Source organism: Pyxicephalus adspersus, chromosome 8 (genome assembly GCF_032062135.1).
Source record: "Pyxicephalus adspersus chromosome 8, UCB_Pads_2.0, whole genome shotgun sequence".
Taxonomy (NCBI): domain Eukaryota; kingdom Metazoa; phylum Chordata; class Amphibia; order Anura; family Pyxicephalidae; genus Pyxicephalus; species Pyxicephalus adspersus.
This window is the reverse complement of record NC_092865.1, coordinates 33229222-33235705: the sequence shown is the minus strand read 5'-3', so window position 1 is coordinate 33235705 and position 6484 is coordinate 33229222. Positions and strand designations below refer to the sequence as shown.

The 6484-nt window shown below is 35.8% G+C and overlaps 1 protein-coding gene across 1 annotated transcript in view; it reads left to right on the top strand.

Annotated features, from left to right (window-relative positions):
- The first annotated feature begins 344 nt into the window (after positions 1-344).
- LOC140336687 (flavin-containing monooxygenase 5-like) overlaps positions 345-6484 on the top strand; it is a 21796-nt gene continuing 15656 nt past the window's right edge. The window contains exon 1 of the mRNA XM_072419961.1: positions 345-497. The gene's annotated coding sequence lies outside the window, so the exon portion shown is untranslated. The remainder of the gene's footprint in view (positions 498-6484) is intronic.

Below are 6484 nucleotides of genomic sequence, written 5' to 3'. Positions count from 1 at the left end.
GAGGCTTAAATAAATAATTTTATTAGGACCTTGATGAGGGAGAAAGGTAGATACCAAGGGAGCCAATATATAAACAAAATACATTTTTAGCTTTAAATATTAGAAAATAACACTTCACAAATATCACATTCACAGAGGAATTATTCATGACTTTTTCCTGAATACTGATACATTTTTAGAGCATATTTAAAAAGTAAATAGTCCCCCCCTGAGGCTTGAAATTATCTTCAAAAATAATTTTTATTTTGAATGTTTGAGATTATCCTATTGTGCAGCGTCATATGATTCAGAGGGAAACAACAAGTTTGTTATGCTCTTACTGACAAAACTGTGGTTCTCTGGTTTATTGAACATTAACAAGGAACAAGCAAAATCCAGCTGCCAAGTTTGCTTATTTTATCAGACATATTCGATAAGGGCGGAGGATAATGTTAAAAGACCATGCCTCAGTTAAACAAAATCACATTTAAGAAGAAACTGTTTTTGGAATAACTCAGGCAAGTTATTTTGTTATTATTTTATACAATTTGTATTGCTTAGCATTTCTGATTAAAACACACATATAATTATCTTCAGTATTTTGTGTGCTAAAGTTGATCTTAAAAACATCTAGCATAAAATCCTGGATATTTTTGCATATTTATATTAGAATTGCTTTTTATAACTCAAATTAACCAACTGATTCTTTACAGCCATATTTATGTTCACCAAAAAAACTAAATTATTGTTAAATTGATTAGTATAATGTCATTTAGATAAAAAGTATGATGGTTGTGCACTGTTGTTTTGACGATTGCTGCATATCACTATGAAAATGCTAGTTCTCTGGCTCTGATTCCAATGCCAATTCTAAGCACTGAGGCACTGAAGAAGATTTAGAATGAATTTGCTTAAATCTCAATTTCCTTCCCCAAGACTGACTGGTATTTAAACACATTTTTATAAATGAACATGCACAATCTATCAATGTCATATAACGAAATTACAATGCTTGATTTATAATATCTAGTATTCATTTCAGACATCCCTGTATGTAACTAGCACTGATCAAATATGAGTTGATGAATGGTATAGAAAGCTAAGCATTAGTTTTTAGGAATGAAAAACTGTATGGGTATTCAATGCACAGTTATTGCAATGTGCAATATCTTGGAAGATAAGACAGATTATTATTAGATATACACAAATAGCACCGGCTATTACCACTGAATCATAAATAATGACTAGTAGTACACTTTGAAGCACATAGGTGCAGTGGCAGGGAGTGATAAAGTGCATATTGATGCACTAGCAGAAAGTAAAGAAGTGTGCATCAATGCAGTGGAATGGAGCAAAGAAAAGCATATTAATGCATTGGCAGGGAGTGCTGAAGCGAACATCAAAGCAGTGACAGGGAGTGATGAAGTGCATATTGATACAATAGCAGGGAGTGTAGAAGTGCATGTCAATGCAATAGCAGTGAGTAATGAAGTGAACATCAAAACAGTGGCAGGGAGTGATGAGGAGTATTTTAATGCAGTGGTAGGGAGTGAAGACGTGCACTTTGATGCAGTTGCAGAGAGTGTGGATATGTGTGTCAGTGCAGTGGTGAAGAATGATAAAATGCTCTTCACCACAGTGATGAGAATTTCACATCCCTACAGTGGCAGAGAGTATGTTAGTGAACATTGGTGCAATAGTGGTGGCTAAGTAAAGACAGCTTGGTGCAGTAGTGATGCCAAGTGCAGGAGTGAGCATTGTTGCAGTGGTGAAGAGTTTTTGAGTGTATGTTTTGAGTTTTAGCCATAGCCATACAGTGAGTTGTAGCCATACAGTATGTGATTTTTTTTCAGAAGGAAGCTACTCATGCAATACAACCCGGCACAAATGTGTGGCAATAAACATCATCACTTTATGTCATTGTGAAAAATCATTCCACTGTACTGGAGTTAGGGACTTGAGATTTCAAACGGCTGCCTTAGTATTTTTTATGTTAGGATCGCACAAAGAAGGGACGCAAACTTTAAACAATGAACAACTAAATATGTAACACTGTAAATGTATTAATCAATAATATGAACAATAGATTTGTCAAAGCCCACAGTTTTATATATGTAAATGTCTTATGTTCTGCATGTAACATGAGACCAAAGGCAATATTTACAGAATGATAATTACTTACTTTGCCCTTTAGACAAAGGTTTATTGTACCATGGTTGGTCTGATCCTTGACCTATAGTTTTACTCTTGGAATTGCTTCAAACTTTATGTGTCATAGATAAAGATCTTTTATTGTTGGCAATATTTCTGCTTTTAATAGCTTTTATACTATATGTATGCATTTTTTTTTTACATTTTTACTTAAAGAGTCAGAGCTAAAAGACTAACAGAATGTGCATACAAGAAACACATTCCTAAGATGCACCTGCCTTACTCCAAAAATCTACATGGAATAATTAGATTGGTAAAAAAAAATGATCATACAAGATGTGTGGACACTGGAGATGGTCAAAAAGATACAGGATATTTACCTTTTTTATGCAAATCACATGCATATTGAAGGTAAACTGCACTGCAAGCCTTAAAGAATATAATAGCGGGGAGTACTATAAAACAATCTGGATGCATTGGATCAAATAACCTGAGAATATAAAAAAGCCCCTACACATAGCACTAGTCTACCACCTATTCAGAGCAGAGTCCACTAAGGTAAACCACAAATAAATACAACAGTTCATATGAGAAACCTCAGAGCAGACTTAAACCAGTCCAACTGGAGTAAAGAAGAAGCCCAGGATTAGGATTAACAAAATAGTAGTAAGGATGTGATAATTCCCTTTAAATGGCATAATGCCAACCAAAAATATGTATATATTAGACAAAGAGATAAACAAGCAGGGTTTTTTGGCAAATAGTCAACTGTATTCAGTAGTAGATTCTCAAGGAATACAAATACAAACGTTACAAGATAAGGATCTCTTAAACAGGGATCCATTTATCAGCCAACCAAGTTGCCACTAGACATGAAAACCCCCTTGGTGCACACATAGTACTTGCCATGTTATAACCGCAAATGAGGATAGCAAAGTCATATATGCACAGCCGGTAGACCCGTTGCGTTGCACCCAACGAGGGCTTCCTCAGGGGTTGCTGCACGCTAGTTAGGTAATTGCATATCCTTACCTTGTAACGTTTTGTATTTGTATTCTATGAGAATCTATCACTGAATACAGTTGAAAAAGTTGCTTTGTCTTCTATTAAGAAGAAGCACAAACAAAGGGACAAACCTCATCACTGCAAAGGTAGAGGGCACAAACAAAGGGACAAACCTCATCACTGCAAAGGTAGAGGGATGGTTTACCAACTGAGGTCAAGTGAGACCAAAGAAAACAGACAAATGCAGTACCAGTATAATTTATAGACATTGATAAAAAGAGCACCGTGGAAGAATCCTTGAGCATGTTTGTAATAATAGATGGGCACATGGGTATGTGTGTGCCCATGAGTGCAATGTAAAGGTCAGGCGCAAATAGCCACAGAGAATGCGGCTTGCTGCACACAGATGCTCCCTAGGGGCCTGCCACCTATTGAAGAAGTGGAGGTGGTCCTACAGGGGTTGAAGGGACTGAGGTAAGCAAACACTAGTCATTTAGTGTAAAGAAATCAATAGCCAGAACAGACCAACTAGGGCTATAACAGTTGAAAGGGAAAACCCCAACAATATTGCAAAGCCTGTATTTTATCAAGTAATTGCTAAAAGTTGTATTATATCTGAAGTGGTTTTCAGGATACATCAAGGAAAGTAGTAACTCTGTGTCCATGGAGATCCATTAGGCCCTATACTAATTTCTTTATTGTAATAAAAATGTACTCTATTCATCTTGTGGCCTCTTAGAATCCAAAGGATACGGGCCTGATGTGTAACAAACTCTGTCCAGTTTAATACAAAAAGCTGGGATATCTCCCAGAATTTGGTAGATACGTACTACTATATCATTCAGAGATTCAGCTCCGAAATCCTTAGGGAAACCATGCACACAAATGTTTTTTCTTTGTGGCCTGTTCCCAAAGTCATCCATTGGAAACAAACTCTTGAAAATGCAAGTCTTTATCCCTTTCCAGTTGTAAAACTTTCAGTGCCAAGCCAGATGTTTTTACTTCTATGTCTACGCCAGCAGCTTTCTTGGCAAACCTGGCTATGTTCTGAGTATCTTCAAAAAGGCATTGTTAAAAACAAAATGAGTGATTTTTGTAGGAAGAATGGATATAAAAAATATGAAGTATAAAAAAATTTACTTTTATTTAAATATACTCACATAACACAATAAATATGATTGTTTGTGCATGGCTGTTGGCTACCAGTAATTAGCCCTGTGTCCTTGTGTAACAATTTTGAAAATTAAACTTGATGGCAAGAGTTTATTGCACACTTTCCATGAACTATAATCTGAAATTTTTTTTACTCTGATTGGCAGGTCAAAAAAATCCTAGTTTATATTTGGGTATATACAGTAATCACATTCTGTTCAACTGTTTCACACTTGATACTTTTTTTAAAGGTATTGCACTTTTATCTTTCAATCAATCCTTTCAACCTGATGAGATTGGAAAAAGGAAGAAAATAGCTAGGCAAGGGATATCCACTCTGATTCATCAATAAAATGCGCGTACGCTCGACACACATACGTATGCGCCGGTCAGCAAGCTCTATTACCACAAATTGGGCCCGAGTTCTAGTGAACTCGCCTGCTGGTTTCCTGCAAAGATGAGCAAAGATCTCGAATACACCAATTCACCAAAGCGATTAATTTTCAGCTGAGTGATTCAGGAGTGAATGTTAACCTCAATGGTGAGGTGATAGCAGTTGATTAGCGCACACCTGCGCCAGGTTCTGTGCGCATCTCCAGTCTATTTTACAGGTCAGTTTGAATCTTTATTGCTTGATGTTTTTTTAAGTTTTTTTAAGTGTAAGTGCTAATTTTTTATGTTACATTCTACTCAATCACAAACTTGCTTCAATTATAGTTACATTTGTTGCACTTGTTGTTTTGATACCTTTTGTTTTGGTTGCAACACTGCAAACTAATTTCTATCAAGCTGGATATATACTAAGTAGCACTTTCTAATATGTCATCATACAATAGTATAAGTGTAAAAAAATATGTGAACAAACATTTGTGACCTGATTAAAATTTCATTCTAGTTTGACTTTAGAGAAATCAAATATTTTAGTAAAGGATTATAGGCAAACATTTTATAATACATGTATTAAGGAACATTTAGTGATTTCACTTGTGCATGTCAAAATACATTTAAATGTATAGAAATACATATGCATTTTCATTTTTACTATTTTACCTGGACTGGTTGGGGGGGGGGATTTTTTTGTAATCCTCATTATTGTTAGTTTCATCTGTTGCTGCAATGTTTTTGTGCCTGGTTTGTAATGGCAGTTTCTGTTGTTTAGCAATTCTTCAGCAATGTGTTGTCATTTTTTCCACAAGTATTGAGTACAAATGGTTGCATGGTTTCCACACCAAACTCCTACTTGACCCCCCCTGGTTGCCTTTTTCCCATTGTCACATATTGGAATTGAATGTATTATGTACATAGTCCTTTTCTAAATAAATTGTCATGGTTTTTATTTCTTTTTTTTAATAGTCTGACATTTGCACTCATGTTGATTTGCCCCCACACAACTCCTCTGATCATTTGTAGTAGTGTTATAGGTTTGTTGTCATTGTACTGTGCTGTCTGATCTTATTGTATACAAACTTGCTGTCCAAACTGGTTGTCAATTAGTTGTCTAGCTGAGTTGCATACTCATTCAAACACACCTGATGGTTATGGAAGGAGGACCAGGTTCCAAGCACAACATCAAAGCACATTGATTGCCAAGCTCACAAGCAGGGTCAGGCACTCTTAGAAATGAACAGATGTTGTGTTGTTGCTTACCTTAATGCTGATAAATAGTGTTGGTTGAATAGGTCACTATTGGATTCGACCGATATTTGGCCGAATAATACATAATTATTCGGGTCATCGAACATCGAATTCGAACACCATTAAAGTCAATAGGAGGAAAAATTCGGGTTTTTTTCAGCACTGTGTAGAGCTTCTACAGCCTCCAAACAGGTGTAAAAAGATACATTATAAAAGGATGCATAAAAAGATACATTATAAAAAGATACATAACACTATTACATACCCCTGTACTTCACATGAATATTAAAGAGCACCTGTCAAATCAATTTTAGGCTAAAGCTAGGTACACACTTCCAATAATTATTGTTAGAAAATGAGCGATTACGACAGATCAACGATTATGTACGATTATACTTGAACAATCATATTGTGCACAATTCTGTACATGCTGTAACAATATGATTGTTCATATATAGTCCACCAACAGGGTCCACACACTAGATACAATCGTTTGAACGATGCAGGGAGGGACATGTAAAGGAGAAAGTGTACCGCAGAAACATGCACAATCACTGAACGA